We start from the raw sequence: 19,660 nt of genomic DNA on the forward strand, positions 1-19,660 counted from the left end.
CTGTCTGAATCCGTGTTGGAGGCAGGGAAAGCGTATGCCCCCTCTTCAGAAAAGCGTATTCTTGCCGACTGGACCATTTGATTTTAAGTTAATTACAGGATGTGTATGTAAGTGGTGCTTTCATCTGTGTATTGTGTGGAGCTTGTGTAAAAGGTATTATTTTTATGAATTTTACTATAAAAAGTAGAGAAAAGAAAAGTTAAAAAAGAAAAGTTTGGAAGAAACTTAGAAGAAAAAAATTAGAAGGGAAAAAAGAATTGTAGAAGTAGATAAAAAAATTTTTATAAGAAAAATTTACTGCAGCTTTCACTAATGCGCTACCTATAAAACTACTTGGTACTATATATTTTTTTTTTTTGTACTGGAAAACAAACATAGACGTCAAAAACACTGCTACGTCTTCTCCCCTAATGTCTTGCCTTTTAAACTACTCTGTGCTAACTACTACTTTTTTTTCCCCTGGAAAAGTAAGATTTCTATAGCCACTTTCTCACTGCAGTCACTAAACCGCAATAGCGTGCTATGCACACTGTCATGATTCCCCTCAATTCCCAGTGTTGTATCCGCAAGTGTGCGATCTGCATAGCTGTGGCCACATCTCAACTATAGTCTCAGCTGCTTCTTTCAGCAAAGCATTGAGAGAAACTGATAAGCATTTGACTGCAACTCTACATGTCGCATACTTGACCAAATTTTCACTGGGAATAGAGGGAAATGGTAACAGTTAGCAAATCATTGGCAGGTTGACAAAAACCACCTTAAGGTTATGTCCACACAACATCTGTTGAGCCAAATTTTTTTTTTTTAGTCGAAGCCACCTTAAAGAAGATGTCGATCGTTTTCCTGAAGAGGCTTCATTAGTTACTTTGACTTTGTCTGCTATGACGCTAGCATCTGCTCTCCATTTTCCACTGTAGTGTAGAGCGGCTTCAGCAAACAATTAGCATGTCACTTCTTATAAACACTTCGCAGTTTCTAAACCTTCAAGTGGTTAGATAAATAAGAATACGCTGATCATGTGCACAGCAATGTCGTTTTTACATTTCTGTGCATTTTGTTTATTTTTTGTAGCATTTAAACAAGCGATTTGCAGAATTGTATAATATTGGGCTGTAAAAATGAAAAATTGCCTTTTTTTTCACTAAAATTTTACTTCAGCCCTAAATTTCTCATTTTCCCAAGGGTAACAGGAGAAAATGGACCCCTCTCTTTTGTTGAGCAAATTTTCCTGAGTACGATGATGCCCTCTATGTGGTTGGAATCTAACGTGGGCAAACGGAAGTGCTCGGAAGGTAATTAGAGCTATTCGATTTCTGAAGTGAAAATTTCACAGGAATGGATTGCAGTTATCTTCTCCGAATGCTCTCCAAATACGACGTATCAAAACAGCAAACCCCACATTACTCCATTTTTGGAAACTACACATTTCAAGTAATTCTTGTATGGGTGTGCTGAGCAGCTTGAACCCACTGTTGTTTGACAGAATTTTCTAATATTAAAGTGTGAAAATGAAATATTTTTTTTACTATGAAAATGCTAATGTTGCTCTAGCTTCAAATACTTTATTTTCACTAGGGCAACAGGAAAAATAGACCACATGTTTTGTTGTGCAATTTCTCCTGAGTATGCCTTATGTCAGGGGTTCCCAACCTGTAGCTCGGGAGCCACATGGGGCTTGCAGCCCAATGATTTGTGGCTCGTGGCTGTCTGCCAGCTTGGTGCTTTATTCCCAAGTTTAGCAAACAGGTATGAGGAGCAAATCTAAAATTGGTGAATTTTATTAGTAGCCCTGCACAGAAGAGCAGATCTGGATGCACATATACTGGTCTTAGGGGTTTAGAGATAATTTAAGTATGGTACGCTGGAGACAGGATGATACTACCGGTCAGAAGAGGTGCCTGAAGCTGGATGAGATAGTGTGTTGGGAGTGGTGGGTGGGAGAATACTGAATGGGGGCCTTGTGGGGACCCTTGGATCTAGGTATACTGTTTTGGGGTGATTTCTGTGGAAAAGCTTTGGTTATTATCATTATACCCGTAATTGTGGATTTGGTTGCCACTACTGTGAGGGGGGCAGGAGCTGGATGTAGCTCGCAACCCTCTCTAAGCTGAATGTGGCTCTCTAGGTCAGAAAAGTTGGGGACCACTGCTTTATGTGGTGAGAAATTACAATATGAGCACACTTTATAGCACAGAAGGAAAGGAGTGTTATTTGACTTTTGGAGTGCACAATTTTTGCTAGAATAGGTTGTGGATGCCATGTAACATTAGGAAAGCCTCTAGGATTCCAAAGCAACAAAATTCTTCCACATATGACCCCATTTTGGAAACTAGACTCCTTGAGAAATTCATCTAGTGGTGTAGTGAATATTTTAAGCCCACAGGTGATTTACAGAATTGTATAACGTCAGGCTGTGGAAATGAAAAAATACACTTTTTCTACTAAAATATTTCTTTATCCCCTAGCTTTTAATTTTCAACATGGTTAATAGGATAAATTGCATAACACGTTATGTGGTCCACTTTCTCCTGAGTGCTGGAATGGTTTCCAGGTTCCCAATCACATTAGAGAGCTGGTAGGGTCACAGAACAGCAGACCCTCCTTCTTTACCTCCATAACTGACCCCATTTTACAAACTAAAATAACAATTTGAAGCAATTAAAAAATAATTTTGCCACTAAAATATTGTTTTAGCCCCAGATTTTACATATCCCCAAGAGGAAATGGGTAAGAATGACCCCATAATTTGTTACACAATTTCTCCTGATCGTGGCAATACTTATATGTAAGGCTAAGTTCACACGTACCGCAACTCTCGCGGAAATTACCCCTAGAATTCTGGAATTCCATTCCGCGGGAAAATCGCATTTTAAATTCCCGCTATTTTCCCGCGGAAAAACTAGCATTTTGCAAGCGTACTGTAATTAGCTTGCAAAATGCTAGCGTTTTCCCAAGCGATCTGTTGCATCGCTTGGAGAACTGATTGACAGGATGGTCACACTCGTCAAACAGTGTTTGACAAGTGTGACCAACTTTTTACTACTGAGGCCGCCTATGCAGCATCAGTAGTAAAAGATAAAAAGTAAAAAAAAATAAAAAATGGTGTTATTCTTACCTTCCGACGTCCCGAGCAGCCTTCCCAGTAATCCTTTGCAAAAATGCCCGCGATGGCGTCCGTTCTCGCGGGATCGCGACGTCTCACGGTAATTCGCGATGACCGCAAGACTTCGCGATCCCGCGAGAACGGACGCCATTGCGGGCATTTTCGCAAAGGATTACTGGGAACGGGAGCGTGGAGAGAGGCGGGAAGGCTGCGCGGGACGTCGGAAGGTGAGAATAGCAATATTTTTTATTTTAAATTCTATTTTTTACAGGGATATGGTACCCAAAGCCCCGAGGACAGTCTCCTCTCCTCCGGACCGTGGGTACCATCCGCAGATGTTCTGCTTACTTTTCGCATGGTGGGCACAGCCACATGCGGGAAGTAAGCGGAACAGTGCATTCCTATGCGTGCGGGATCGCCGTGATTCTGCAAAATTAATGAGCATGCTGCGTTTTTTACCACGAAGCGATTCCGCTGCGGTAAAAAACGCAGCATTAGCACAGCATTGCGGAATCCCATAGGAATGCATGGGATGCTTATTTTTCGCGTTTTCACGGCAAAATCGCGCAGTTAAAGCCGCCGCGGAAACGCGAAAAAAAGCCACGTGTGAACTCAGCCTAACGGTACAGTACTGTTTAGTATAGTGCTCATAAGGAAAGATGCTGTTTGACTTTTTGAGCACAGATTTTCCTAGAATAGTTTGCAGACTCGATGTTGAGAGTCCCTAAGAGCCACTTCTGCAGAACACCCCGCTTCCCATCATGTGACCCCATTTTACAAATTGCACCCGTCTGGGAATTCATCTATGGCTGCAGTGTATATTTTGATTCCTTAGATGTTTTCTAGAAACAAGCACACAGTGTTACAGAGTGAATGTTGCAAATATTCCATTGGCTATACATTATGCCCATCTTGTGGTTTTGGACAAGCTGCAAATTAAATGAGTTCTCTTTGCTACATGCATGCCAAACATATGGATGCTAACCATGGAAACCTCATATATTTCCATTAGATGGACCTTCGTGGGGGGCCCTGATTTTTTGTGGGTTAATTTGAAGAATTTATTGCTACCATTTTCCTCTTCGCCACGACAGCACCCACTGAGAGAGGGGATCCGCCCCAGTAACAGGAAACCTACAGAGAGATAAATGGGGCGGTCCCCCTCGCTCCCTCAGTTTGGTTTCCTGTTCCTAGGAAGGAACCCGCAGAAGAGGATACCTGGTCTGGTAGCCGCCTGCCTGCATAATATGAGCAGCAGGGGCCCCAGAACTGGAGGCAGCGTCGGGCGGAGAGGTGATGGTTTCCCCCCCCCAGAGCTGGTAATGCAGGTGAGGCCGGAGGTAAGAAGGTGCCAAGGCTCACTGAGGGGACAGGGGCGTATATTCTCCCCCCCCCCAGGAAGGGGACGAACGCATTACACAATGCTATTAGGCATATCATGGATGGTGGCCGTGCCCCCCCCTCCCCCTCCCCCGAGAGAAACAGAAGAGCCTGAGCGTTTGTGCCAGGCAGCGCTACCGGAGGTCATACCTGCAGGGGTTAACGTGTGGGCCGTGTGCGTGGTGTCACTGTCGGGGCTGCGGCATCAGCGCTTCCAGCGGCGCTCCCAGGCAGGCAACCCGGAAGTAAGGGCATGGAAGACTTCCGGGATCAGCGCAGGAGGCGGCGCTTGCGAGAGAACGCCCGCGCATGCGCAGAAGGGGCTAAAAAAAAAAAAAAAAAAGAGGAAAAAATGGAGGATGAAAAAAAAAAAAAGTGGTAAGGTTATAAAAGGAAGCCACGGAGGCAGCGCCAGTGCGCAGTCATGTCATCCATAGATGACCCAGCTTCGCTCCCGCTAAGTCAGCCAGTGGAATCCCCACATGGCAGCAGACAAAGCGGTGCTACTAGGAGAAGCAGCAAGACCAGAAGAAGTGGCAGCTCCAGGAAGGAATCTGGCGGACCTTCCAGGCAAATTGAGCCCCTGGAGAAAAAACGGAAGGAGAAGAAATCATCCCACGCCTCGCCTCAGCTTGAGGCGCGGACCCCGCAGCCGGTAGTTTGCTGACGAGACTCACGGGTGAGTGTGTTTAGTCAGATTAAATAACTGATGGCCCTCTTTTTTCTGGTCCATACCCCCTTTTAGGCCAAAAGAACAGAGAAGGCGAAAAATAGAGAGTGTGCCTTATGTTCTCAGCCCCTCCCAGACGGCCACCCTAAAAGATTATGCCAAGCGTGTATTGAGGAGGCCTTACAGGAGGAATCCTCACGGAAGAAAGGAGGATATCCGAGCGATAATTAGGGAAGAGTTACGGGCCTTGGGCAGCACCAGTAGTCTGGGGGGTCACTCCTCCGTGAGACAGATAAGTTCACCAAGAGGAGGAGCTTCGCCGGCGTCAAGGTCGCCATCAGAATCCGGGAGCTAGACTCTGATAGATCCCAGGAATACCCTTCCTCACAGGACGAGGAGCAGGCGTGTTTCCCTACGGACAGCGTCAGTAACTTGGTTAAGTCTGTCCGAAATACCATGGGGCTACCTGAGAGTAAGGACCCCAAGACTCCACAAGACATAATGTTTGCAGGCATTTCCCGTAGGAAGGTCCGAGCATTCCCAGTGGTCCCAGCTATAAAAGAGCTGGTGAAAAGGGAGTGGGAAAAACGGGCAGAAAACCTTCCTGCCCTTAACGTCAAAGCGTAAATATCCGTTTGACGATGAGGAATTGACAGCTTGGTCGAGAGCCCCCAATGTGGATGCGGCGGTGGCCTCTACCTCTCGTGGATCCTCCCTGCCGGTAGAGGATTCAGGAACTTTGGCTGACTCATCAGATCGTAAGACCGATACACTCCTTAAACGATCCTGGGAAGCATGTGCGGCAGCTTTTAAGCCCGCAATAGCAGCCACGTGCACAGCAAGATCAATGTTGGTATGGCTAAATGACCTAGAGGACAATATTAAAAACAGAGTGGCCAGGAATAAACTCCTGTCCTCTATGCCCCTCATAAAAGGAGCAGCGGCCTTCCTCTCCGATTCCTCAGCGGACTCTCTCCGTTTATCGGCTAGAGCAGCGGGGCTAACCAATGCAGGCCGGCGGGCCTTATGGTTGAAGGGGTGGAAAGGGGACACGCAGACAAAAACTAAACTGTGTGCTATACCCTGCCAGGGTAAGTACCTATTTGGCACGGAACTGGACGAGATTTTAACGAAAGCGGGAGAGAGAAAAAAAGGTTTTCCTAACCCGTATATTCCCTTCAATAGGAGGTCCTACAGAAAGCCGCCGTTTGGCAAAAAGAAGTACTTTAAACCCCAGGATCGCTGGGGAAATAAGGACTCCAAACAGAGGGGCAATCTATTCGGGAAGCGTCCCTTCAGAGGAGACAGGTTCCGCTAATACCAGTACACCGGTAGGTGGCAGACTACTGAAATTCAGCCACCAATGGGGGAAGGTAACATCAAACCCATGGGCCACTGATATCGTCTCATCAGGCCTAAAGCTAGAATTTGTTCGGCATCCACCGAACTTCTTCCTATTGACTTCCATGAAGTCCCAGATACAGCAGGAAGCACTGGAGATGGAGATTGCAGTATTACTAACTAAACAGGTCCTAATAGAGGTCCCAGGGGACGAAGAAGGAATGGGCTTTTATTCTCTATTTTTAGTCCCAAAACCAGATGGCTCTTTTAGGACCATAATAAATTTAAAGAAGCTTAATACCTTCTTAAGGCTGAGGCCATTTAAGATGGAGTCAATAAATTCTGCAATAAAACTTTTGTTTCCCAGGTGTTACATGGCAATTTTGGACCTAAAGGATGCCTATTACCATCTACCCATATACCAAGAGCACCAGAAGTTCCTGCAGGTAGCGGTCTGGTTCAAGGCTTCGGATTCAGCATTTCCAGATGTGGCAATGCCATTCGGGCTATCCATGGCTCCTCGGGTATTTACCAAATTGATGCTGGAAGTGATGTCGTATATAAGGCTGAATGACACACTAGTGGTCCCTTACTTGGACGACCTGCTCGTAGTGGGGAATTCTGTTTCTCAGTGCAAAACAAGAATGACCAAGATTATCTCATCCCTACAAACGCTAGGATGGCTAATCAACTGGGAGAAGTCCAGACTAGAACCAGTTACCTGTCAGAGGTTCCTAGGCCTGCAAGTAGATTCTGTAAGTCAGAAGTGCTTTCTGCCAGACGCTAAAGCAGTGGCCATAATCAATAAAATACGGAATACTACAGAAAGACCCGTAATATCATTGAGACAGGGTATGTCTTTGCTGGGGTCCCTGATATCGTGCATCCAAGCGGTGCAATGGGCCCAGTTCCACTCTAGAACACTACAGTGGGCTATTCTGCAGGAAACAGAGAGACTGCAGGGGCGGTTGGAAGGGAGGATGTCCCTATCGCCAGAAGTTGTTAAATCCCTAAAGTGGTGGTTAAATCCTACCAATTTGTCTAAGGGAGTGCAATGGTGGGTAACTCCCTCCAAGGTGCTCACCACGGATGCTAGCCCCTGGGGCTGGGGGGCCCACCTGGAGGAGCACATGATACAAGGCCGGTGGGGTAAACATGAGATAGAAACCTCCTCTAATGTAAAGGAGCTAAAAGCAATTTACTATGCGATATCTCAATTTCTCCCGCAGTTAAGAGGAACCCACGTGAGAATCCAGACAGACAATACCACCGCAGTGGCCTATATAAACCGACAGGGAGGTACGCGGTCGGGACTGTTGATGTCTATCGCGGAAGAGATCCTAGAGATAGCCGAGGTACATCTTCACTCCTTGTCGGCACTCCACATAAGAGTAGACAACTTTCAAGCAGACTATCTCAGTCGCCAGGTCCTATATCAGGGCGAGTGGGTCCTCAGCAGGCACGTCTTCGAGACAATAGCGACAGAATGGGGCATACCGGAAATAGACCTGTTTACTACCAGAGCCAACAGACGCGTAAAGAGGTTCGCTTCGCTCTACAGGTCAGACAACCCAGACATTCTAGATGCCCTCCAAGCACCCTGGGCATTCCGGCTAGCCTATGCCTTCCCTCCAATGGTTCTGCTTCCATCGGTAATCAGGAAAATAAGACAAGAGAGGGCGAGGGTCATCTTGATAGCCCCGTTTTGGCCCAAAAGGCCGTGGTTTTCATGGCTGAGAGCCATGTCAATAACCGACCCGTGGATCCTGCCGCTGCACCAGGATCTTCTCTCGCAGGGACCCTGCTACCATCCACAGGCCAAAGCCCTACACCTAGCGGCCTGGAATTTGAAAGGGAACTATTGAAGCAGAAGGGCTTTTCGGAAAACCTAATTAATACCCTGCTACAAAGTAGGAAAGAGTCTACTACAAGAATATACGCTAAGGTGTGGAGGAAATTCCTGGCCTTTCACCCAGCAGAGCTAGCCGGTGAAGTACCCATTACGCCCATCTTAGAGTTTCTTCAAAGAGGCCGAGAATTGGGCCTCTCAGTTAATACTCTAAAGGTCCATATATCGGCCCTAGGAGCCCTATTTAACTATAACGTGGCAGCAAATAGATGGGTAAACCGTTTTGTTTCAGCTTGTCAACGGTCAGAACCGGTGCATATTCCTCGGCTTCTGGCATGGAACCTTACTCTGGTTTTGGATGCCTTTACTCAGGCCCCGTTTGAGCCCATAAGCTCGGCATCAGTGAAGTGCCTCTCATTAAAAACTGCTACATTAGTAGCTTTAGTATCAGCTAGAAGAGTAAGTGATCTTCATGCTCTATCAGTAGACCCTCCGTTCCTGTCAATAACTCGAGACAGACTGATTTTGAAGACAGACCCGTCCTACCTTCCCAAACGGGCAACTAAGTTTCATAGGTCTCAGGAGATATGCCTACCCTCCTTCTATGAGAACCCGTCAAACCAGGACGAGGTGAAATATCACACCTTAGATGTAAGAAGAGCGGTACTAGCCTACCTTGATAGGACCAGTCCCTGGAGGCAGAGTAGGTCTCTTTTTGTCTCCTTCCAGGGCAGCAGAAAGGGGTCTGGAGTCACAACAGGCACATTATCCAGATGGATCAGAGATGCGATCACAATGGCATATTTGGCTAAAGGAGAAGAACCTCCGCTGGGGATTAAGGCGCACTCTACTAGAGCCATATCATCCTCCTGGGCCGAGAGGGCAAACGTCCCAATTGAACAAATATGTAAGGCTGCAACCTGGTCTTCTCCATCTACCTTCTATAGTCACTATAGACTAGATTTGTCCTCTACAGAGGATTTGACCTTTGGTAGATCGGTCCTTAACACGGTGTGCCCTCCCAAGTGATTATCTCTGGAAATCTCTCAGTGGGGGCTGTCGTGGCGAAGAGGAAAAACCGGATTACTTACCGGTAATACTCTTTTGTAGAGTCCACGACAGCACCCGCTCACTTCCCCCCCGTAAAAATGTTTCACACATGGGTCTCCTTGGTGGTGGAGATTGTAATTAGAATTTAATATATGATTAAACTTAGCGAATCTAAAGGCTATATGGGTAAGATATATGAATCGCCCAAACAAAATGACTAAAACATGTATGGCGGTTCCTCCGTTGTTCTCGGTAATACAAACTGAGGGAGTGAGGGGGACTGCCCCATTTATCTCTCTGTAGGTTTCCTGTTCCTGGAGCGGATCCCCTCTCTCAGTGGGTGCTGTCGTGGACTCTACAAAAGAGTATTACCGGTAAGTAATCCGGTTTTTGGCATACTTAACATTTTGGATCACTTTTAAGGATTGGTTCTCATTTATTCTGTGATCTATTCTGATCACATCAGTGGTGTTTCCATGTAAATCTCTCTCCTATATACGTGATTCAGACAGAACCCTTGACCTATACATTCACTATAATGAGGGAGGCATAGTTTCTCTGGACTCTGTCTGACCTCTGTTCAGCCATGTCCATCTTTTCAGTTTTGCAGAAAACTCTGGTCGACCATGTTTTTGTGCATACCAGAACAGATGATAATAGTGAATCCATCTGCCTCATTATAATGACTGGGGTTTTGTCTGAATCTCACATTTCCAAGATTTACACAGAAATTCAAATCCAAATATAAGGGCTCATCATGAAACATAGAATAAATGTGGACAGAGCTTTAGTTTGGTCTTTATGAAGCAGAAAGAACAAATCAGAAGTAGTATGAGACTTGTTTTCATTGTTTTTCTATATTCCATTCATCGTTCATTGTAAGTTCAATGACTCCTTTATTCCTCGGCTCAGTAAAATTTCAGCAATGCTTGGTTTATATTTGCTTTTATTAGATTTTTCTATTACTTGCCAAATGCATTTAAAAAAAAATTTTTTTTTGCATCTCCATATTTTGAGAGCTTAAAATTTCCTGCTGATCGTCAAGTAAGGGCTTATTATTTGCAATATAAGTTGAAGTTTTTATTCCTGCTATTTTTTTTGTGCATAACTTTTTTCTCAATTATGCAAAATATATTTTGCCATTGTGTGTATGTATGTATATATATGTATACTAGCTGAAGAGACCGGCGCTGCCAGGGCATAGTAAATAACTGTGGTTAGTTATAGCAAATTATAATTATCCTCCTTCCCATTGTCCTGTGCCCATGTACCCATCATACATATCCATGATCCCATAGGCCCGTGCCCATATATCCATCATACATATCCTCCATTCCATAGTCGAGTGTCCATATACCCATCACACATCCTCCATCCCATAGTCCCATGCCCATATACCCATCACACATCCTCCATCCCATAGTCCCATGCCCATATACCCATCATACATATTCGTCATCCCATAGTCGAGTGCCCATATACCCATCATACATATCCTCCATCCCATAGTCCAGTGCCCATATACCCGTCATACATATCCTCCATCCCATAGTCCCGTGCCCATATACCCGTCATACATATCCTCCATCCCATAGTCCAGTGCCCATATACCCATCACACATCCTCCATCCCATAGTCAACCATTATGACATCATAATGTGCGGCGAGGCTTGCAACCTATGAAGACATCAGCGTCGCCATGGCAACCATTATGACATCATAATGAGAGGCGGGGCTTGATACACACACTTTTTCCCCATTATGTAGATAGGGGCAAAATTGCTTGGTGAATTGGCACGCGCGGGGTTAAAATTTCACCTCACAACATAGCCTAGGACACTCTCGGGGTTCAGACGTGTGACTGTGCCAAATTTTGTGGCTGTAGCTACAACGGTGCGGATGCCAATCCCGGACATACACACATACATACATACATACATACATACATACATACATACATACATACATACATACATACATACACACACTTGAGCATTATATATTAGATGTGTGTGTATGTGTGTGTGTATGTATATGTATATATACATACATACATACATACACATGCGCACACACACACACACACAGTTAGGTCCATATATATTTGGACAGAGACAACATTTTTCTCATTTTGGTTCTAGACATTACCACAATGAATTTTAAACAAAACAATTCAGATGCAGTTGAAGTTCAGACTTTCAGCTTTCAGTTAAGGGTATCCACATTAAAATTGGATGAAGAGTTTAAGGTGTTCAGCTCCTTAACATGTGCCACCCTGTTTTTTTAAAGGGACCAAAAGTAATTGGACAATTGACTCCAAGGCTATTTCATGGACAGGTGTGGGCAATCCCTTCATTATGTTATTCTCAATTAAGCAGATAAAAGGCCTGGAGTTGATTTGAGGTGTGGTGCTTGCATTTGGAAGGTTTTGCTGTGAAGGAAACATGCGGTCAAAGGAGCTCTCCATGCAGGAGAAACAAGCCATCCTTAAGCTGCAAAAACAGAAAAAACCCATGCGAGAAATTGCTACAACATTAGGAGTGGCAAAATCTACAGTTTGGTACATCTTGAGAAAGAAAGCAAGCACTGGTGAACGCATCAATGCAAAAAGACCTGGGCGCCCACGGAAGACAACAGTGGTGGATGATCGCAGAAAAATCTCCATGGTGAAGAGAAACCCCTTCACAACAGCCAACCAAGTGAACAACACTCTCCAGGAGGTAGGCATATCAATATCTAAATCTACCATAAAGAGAAGACTGCATGAAAGTAAATACAGAGGGTTCACTGCACGGTGCAAGCCACTCATAAGCATCAAGAATCAAAAGGCTAGACTGGACTTTGCTAAAAAACATCTAAAAAAGCCAGCACAGTTCTGGAAGAACATTCTTTGGACAGATGAAACCAAGATCAATCTCTACCAGAATGATGGAAAGAGAAAAGTGTGGCGAAGGCGTGGGTACAGCTCATGATCCAAAGCATACCACATCATCTGTAAAACATGGAGGCAGTGTGATGGCTTGGGCATGTGTTATGAATGAGTCACCGAAGGAGGAAAAAACAAAACTACAAGCTAAGTCCAGAAAACCGGAGAGGTTGGTAGCTATCGGATTGCAGACCCCTGATCCTATCCTCAACAACTAACAGTAGCCATGGGGGGGTTCCTACGATGCCCTAGACCCCTCGATCACAGCCGGAGAACTAAATAGGCCTAAAGAAAGGGGAAATCTAAACTGCCCCAGAGCAGACCCCAAAGCAATAGGCAGCCCCCAACACATAATGACGGTGAAGCAAGATGAAAACACTAACACAGATAGAAAGATAGGTTGAGCAAATGATGGGGCCCAAGCTAACTAAAAAAGACAGGATAGAAAAGCTGCTGTCTGCAATCCGCAAAAAACCCTACTAAAAAATGTCCCAACCGTCTGATAGGAAAAACAGGCCCTAAAGTCGCTAGGACTTCAAAAATGACTATATCAGCACTCAGGTAAATTCTGAAGACAGAGCAAAGAGACAAACTGATCAGAGACAAAAATGGAACTCAGCACACCCCCGACCGGGGATGGCTGAACTCCAAAAAACAAGGTAAACAAAACAAAACTAATAAGTTCAATAGCAGAGCAAAAACTTATCTTTCGGAAACAGGAATCAGACTGGTCTCCAAGAATCCAGCAGAGAAATCACCAGCGACTCAGAAGGGCGTCGGCTGCCTTATATCCAGTCAACAGTTCCTGTAACCCAGTCATCATCTACCAGATCAGGTGTTTGGTAATCAACCTCACTACCTTCCTTCACCAGAAGAGGGAGTTCATCAGACATCGACGGTGAAGGGGAAAATGAACTCACAACAGGCATGCATGGCTGCCAGTGGCACTGGGTCACTAGTCTATATTGATGATGTGACACAGGACAGAAGCAGCCGAATGAATTCTGAGGTATTCAGAGCCATACTGTGTGCTCAGATCCAGCTAAATGCAGCCAAACTGATTGGTCGTCGCTTCATACTACAGATGGACAATGACCCAAAACATAAAGCCAAAGCAACCCAGGAGTTTATTAAAGCAAAGAAGTGGAATATTCTTGAATGGCCAAGTCAGTCACCTGATCTCAACCCAATTGAGCATGCATTTCACTTGTTAAAGACTAAACTTCAGACAGAAAGGCCCACAAACAAACAGCAACTGAAAACCACCGCAGTGAAGGCCTGGCAGAGCATCAAAAAGGAGGAAACAGCGTCTGGTGATGTCCATGAGTTCAAGACTTCAGGCAGTCATTGCCAACAAAGGGTTTTCAACCAAGTACTAGAAATGAACATTTTATGTACAATGATTTAATCTGTCCAATTACTTTTGGTCCCTTTAAAAATAGGGTGGCACATGTTAACCCCTTCCTGACATCCGACGTACTATCCCGTCCATGGGACCCGGGCCCCTATGCCCATGGACGGGATAGTACGTCTACCGCGATCAGCGGCGCCCACGTGGTGAGCGCCGCTTATCGCGGCCGGGTGTCAGCTGATTATCACAGCTGACACCCGGCACAATGTGTCAGGGGCGGTCACGGACTACCCCCAACACGTTAACCCCTTGCACACCGCGATCAAACATGATCGCGGTGTACCGGGGGTTAAAGGGAAGCATCGGCAGGGAGGGGGCTCCCTCCGTCCTTCCCTGAGCCCCCCACGGCAGCGCAATGTGCAGCGCTGCTGCGGGGGGCTCCTTTCCTGCAGGCCCCCGAATCCAAGATGGCGACGGGGGCCTGCAGGAAGCTGGCTTCCTCAGTGCCTGCAAAGCGCAGGCATGAGGAAGCCTTCTGCACTGCCTGTGACAGATCGCTGATCTGTCACAGTGATCTGTGATGTGACAGATCAGCGATCTGTCACAGGACAGTGATGTCCCACCTGGGACTATTTTAATAAAGTTAAAAAAAAAATAAAAGTGTTAAAATAAATAAAAAAAAATCGCCAAATAAATTAGAAAAAAAAAAAAAATATTCCCCCAAATAAATCCATTTTTTGGAAATAAAAAAACAAACAAACAAAAGTACACATATTGGGTATCGCCGCGTCCGTAACGACCCTCCCTATAAAACTGTCCTATTAGTTAACCCCTTTAGCGAACCCCTTAAAAAATAAAAATAAAAAACGAAGCAAAAAATGATTTATTATCATACCGCCAAACAAAAAGTGTAATAACGCGCGATCAAAAAGACGCATATAAATATCCATGGTACCGCTGAAAACGTCATCTTGTCCCGCAAAAAAAGATGCTGTATGGTGGCTAATCAGCGAAAAAATAAAAGTTATAGCTCGCAGAATAAAGCGATGCAAAAATAATTATTTTTTATATAAAATAGTTTTCATTGCATAAAACCGACAAAACATAAAAAAACGACCTAAATGAGGTATCGCTGTAACCGTACTGACCCGAAGAATAAAACCGCTTTATCAATTTTATCGCACGCGGAACGGTGTAAACGCACCCCCCCAAAAGAAATTCATGAAAAGCTGTTTTTTGTTCATTCTGCGTCCCAAAAATCGGAATAAAAAGCGATCAAAAAATGTCACGTGCCCGAAAATGGTACCAATAAAAACGTCAACTCGTCCCGCAAAAAATAAGACCTCAAATGACTCGGTTGGTCAAAATACGGAAAAATTATAGCTCTCAATATGTGGTGATGCAAAAAACTATTTTTACAGTAAAAAGCGTATTTTAGCGTGCGACAGCTGCCTAATATAAAAACCGCCATAAATAGTAAATCAAACCCCCCGTTATCACCCCCTTAGTTAGGGAAAAATAATAAAATAAAAAAAATGTATTTATTTCCATTAGGGCTAGGGTTAGGGCTAGGGTTAGGGCTGAGATTAGGGTTTGGGTTGTGTTGGGGTTCGGGTTGGAGTTAGAATTGGGGGTTTCCACTGTTTGGGCACATCAGGGGCTCTCCAAATGCAACATGGCGTCTGATCTCAATTCCAGCCAATTCTGAGTTGAAAAAGTCAAATGGTGCTCCTTCCCTTCCAAGCTCTGCCATGCGCCCAAACAGTATTTTACCCCCACATTTAGGGTATCAGCCTACTCAGGTCAAATTGCAAAACAATTTTTGGGGTCCAATTTCTCCTGTTACCCTTAGGAAAATAAAAAATTGGGGGCAAAAATATCATTTTTGTGGAAAAAAATGATTTTTTTATTTTCACGTCTGAGCGTTATAAACTTCTGTGAAGCACTTGGTTCAAAGTGCTCACCACACATCTAGATAAGTTCCGTGGGGGGTCTAGTGTCCAAAATGGGGTCACTTGTGGGGAGTTTCAATAGTTTAAGTACATCAGGGGCTTTCCAAACGCACATGACACCCGCAGACCATTCCATCAAAGTCTGCTTTCCAAAACGTCACTGCTTCCCTTCCGATCCCCGACGTGTGTCCGTACAGTAGTTTTCTCCCACATATGGGGTGTCAGCGTACTCATGACAAATTGGACAACAACTTTTGGGGTCCAATTTCTCCTGGTACCCTTGGGAAAATAAAAAAATTGGGGACTAATTGATCATGTTTGTGGAAAAAATACGATTTTTTTATTTTCGTGCCCGGGCATTATAAACTTCTGTGAAGCCCTTGGGGGTTCAAAGTGCTCACCACACATCTAGATAAGTTCCTTAGGGGGTCTCGTTTCCAAAATGGGGTCATTTGTGGGGGGTTTCCACTGTTTAGGTACATTAGGGGCTCTCTAAAGGCAACATGACACCCGCAGAACATTCCCTCAAAGTCTGCATTCCAAAACGTCACTACTTCCCTTCCGAGCCCCGACGTGTGCCCATACAGTAGTTTTCTCCCACATATGGGGTATCAGCATACTCAGGACAAATTGGACAACAACTTTTGGGGTCCAATTTCTCCTGGTACCCTTGGGAAAATAAAAAAATGGTGACTAAAAGATCATGTTTGTGGAAAAAATACGAATTTTTTATTTTCACGCCCGGGCGTTATAAACTTCTGTGAAGCACTGGGGGGTTCAAAGTGCTCACCACACATCTAGATAAATTCCTTGGGGGGTCTAGTTTACAAAACGGTGTCATTTGTGGGGGGTTTCCACTGTTTAGGTACATCAGGGGTTTTCCAGTCGCGACATGGTGTCCGATCTCAATTCCAGCCAAAAACGTCACATGGTGCTGCTTCCCTTCCAAGCTCTGCCATGCGCCCAAATATTGGTTTACCCCCACAAGTGGGGTATCAGCGTACTCAGGACAAATTGCACAATAACTTTTAGGGTCCTGTTACCCTTGGAAAAATAAGAATTGAGGGTGAAAAGATCATTTTTGTGGAAAAAATATGATTTTTTAATTGTACGGCTTTATGTTATAAACTTCTGTGAAGCCCTTGGGGGTTCAAAGTTCTCACCACACATCTAGATAAGTTCCTTAGGGGGTCTAGTTTCCAAAATGGTGTCATTTGTGGGGGGGTTTCCACTGTTTTGGTACATCAGGGGTTTTCCAATCGCGACATGGTGTCCGATCTCAATTCCAGCCAAAAACGTCAAATAGCGCTGCTTCCCTTCCGAGCTCTGCCATGCACCCAAATAGTGGTTTACCCCCACATGTGGGGTATCAGCGTACTCAGGACAAATTGCACAATAACTTTTAGGCTCCTGTTACCCTTGGGAAAATAAAAATTGGGGTGAAAAGTTCATTTTTGTGGAAAAAATATGATTTTTTAATTGTACCGCTGTACGTTATAAACTTCTGTAAAGCCCTTGTGGGTTCAAAGTTCTCACCACATATCTAGATAAGTTCCTTGGGGGGTCTAGTTTCCAAAATGGGGTCACTTGTAGGGGGTTTCCACTGTTTAGGTACATCAGGGACTCTCCAAACGTGACATGGCGTCCGATCTGAATTCCATCCAATTTTGCATTGCAAAAGTCAAACGGCGCTCCTTCCATTCTGAGCTCTGCCATGCGCCGAAACAGTCGTTCCCCCCCCCACATATAAGGTATCAGCGTACTCAGGACAAATTGCACAATAACTTTTGCAGTCCAATTTCTCCTGTTACCCTTGGTAAAATAAAAAAAATTGAACCTGAAGTTTTTTATTTGTGAAAAAAAGTTAGATGTTCATTTTTTTTTAAATATTCAAAAAAATTCCTGTGACGCACCTAAAGGGTTAATAAACTTCTTGAATGTGGTTTTGAGCACCTTAAGGGGTGCAGTTTTTAGAATGGCGTCACTTTTGGGTATTTTCTATCATATAGACCCCTCAAAGTGGCTTCAAATGTGATGTGGTCCTAAAAATAAAATGGTGTTGTAAAAATGAGAGATCGCTGGTCAACTTTTAACCCTTATAACTTCCTAACAAAAAAAAATTTTGGTTCCAAAATTGTGCTGATGTAAAGTAAACATGTGGGAAATGTTAGTTATCAAGTTTTTTGTGTGCCGTATCTCTGTGATTTAAGGGCATAAAAATTCAAAGTTGGAAAATTGCGAAATTTTCAAAATTTTCGGCAAATTTCCGTTTTTCTCACAAATAAACGCAAGTTATTTGAATGAAATTTTACCACTAACATGAAGTACAATATGTCACGAGAAAACAATGTCAGAATCACCGGGATCCATGGAAGCGTTCCAGAGTTATGACCTCATAAAGGTACAGTGGTCAGAATTGTAAAAATTGGCCCGGTCATGAACGTGCAAACCACCCTTGGGGGTGAAGGGGTTAAGGAGCTGAAACTCCTAAACCCTTCATCCAATTTTAATGTGGATACCCTCAAATGATAGCTGAAAGTCTGAAATTCAACTGCATCTGAATTGTTTTGTTTAAAATTCAAAACCAAAAGTCTGATCTTGCAGAGATTTAATCGTGGTTTTAATCATATTTATTCTTTTTCTTCCTCTTCAATAATAAGGTGAATAAGATCCATTGAGCAGTTGCTTAAAATTTCTTCCCATTTCAATCTGAACACTTCTCCATAATATGCAGTTGTTAGTTTTTTTTATTCTTAAGCCTCTGGGGATCATGTTCTTGTCTGCATAGTTACTAAGTGAATTGTGATCCCTCCAGAGCTTGAGCTCCTTACTCTTTGCAGATTCCAGCTTTCTCATAATGGTTTTCAAATCATTCCCACCTTCTGCTGTGGTTTCATTATCTTCATTAAAAATATCTGCTGATTTATGCAATCTAGCTGTATAATTATCGGTATCCACTAAATCCTCATTTGAAAGATCCATGTTGTTTAATATTATAAAGCAATCTGTTTCAAGCGGTTTTGAGCAAGACTATAAAATCCCACACAAAAAAATGAAAAAAAGATTTTTTGGCACAGCCAGCTCACCGCTTTGAAGAAAACCAGGAATAAGTCCAGCCTGTGGTAGGAGTTCGCACGGAAACGGATTGGGATAAATCCTTGTATGTAAAAGAAATAGTGTTGGTTCTCCAGCGATCAGTCCAATGGTGGGGTAAAATATAACTTTTATTTTTCCATTAAAAAGGTTCCATGTTTCTTCAGTGACAATTTTGCATATGGTCAATCCCTTTTGGACGACATGTTTCGACACTACATGTATCTTCCTCCAGGTCCAAGTGAGGAATGAATCAAAACCGCATATATAGTATGAGGCCAGGGAAAAACACAGGATTTCTGGGTGTTACCCTTTCCAGAAACTAGCTGGTGTGTATAGGAGATTCCAAGTGGATTTTAAGCAAAATAATTCAGATGCAGTTGAAGTTCACATGTTCACATGGTAAGGAGCTGAAACTCCTAAACCCTTCATCCAATTTTAATGTGGATACCCTCAAATGAAAGCTGAAAGTCTGAACTTCAACTGCATCTGAACTGTTTTGTTTAAAATTCATTGTGGTAATGTCTAGAACCAAAATGAGAAAAATGTTGTTTCTGTCCAAATATATATGGACCTGTCTGTATATGTATGTGTGTTCGTATGTGTGTATATATATGTGTGTGTGTGTGTGTGTGTGTGTGTGTGTATGTGTGTATATATATATATATATACACAATAGCTGAAGAGCCCGGCTTTGCCCAGGCATAGTAATCAACTGTGGTTAGTTATAACAAATTATAATGATTATATTGCACATAAAAACCGTGCATCTAATCCTATCCTGTGTGATACTGACTGCTGAGCCGTGTATCTAATCCTATCCTGTGTGGTACTGTGTGCTGAGCTGTGTATCTAATCCTATTCTGTGTGATACTGACTGCTGAGCTGTGTATCTAATCCTGTCCTATGTGATACTGACTGCTGAGCTGTAGAACTAATCCTATC

General features: G+C 43.8%; 1 protein-coding gene across 5 annotated transcripts in view; it reads left to right on the forward strand.

Moving 5' to 3' along the window:
• The first annotated feature begins 1,158 nt into the window (after window positions 1–1,158).
• The window catches only part of CRTC1 (CREB regulated transcription coactivator 1), a 239,625-nt gene continuing 221,123 nt past the window's right edge, over window positions 1,159–19,660 (forward strand). For 4 of the 5 annotated variants that reach the window (XM_073577901.1, XM_073577900.1, XM_073577903.1 and 1 more), the window contains exon 1: window positions 1,159–1,292. The gene's annotated coding sequence lies outside the window, so the exon portion shown is untranslated. The remainder of the gene's footprint in view (window positions 1,293–19,660) is intronic. The other variant, XM_073577902.1, reaches the window with a different exon arrangement.

Source organism: Dendrobates tinctorius, unplaced genomic scaffold (assembly GCF_039654945.1).
Source record: "Dendrobates tinctorius isolate UK_male_01 unplaced genomic scaffold, ASM3965494v1 ptg000058l, whole genome shotgun sequence".
In the NCBI taxonomy this organism is placed as follows: Eukaryota; Metazoa; Chordata; class Amphibia; order Anura; family Dendrobatidae; genus Dendrobates; species Dendrobates tinctorius.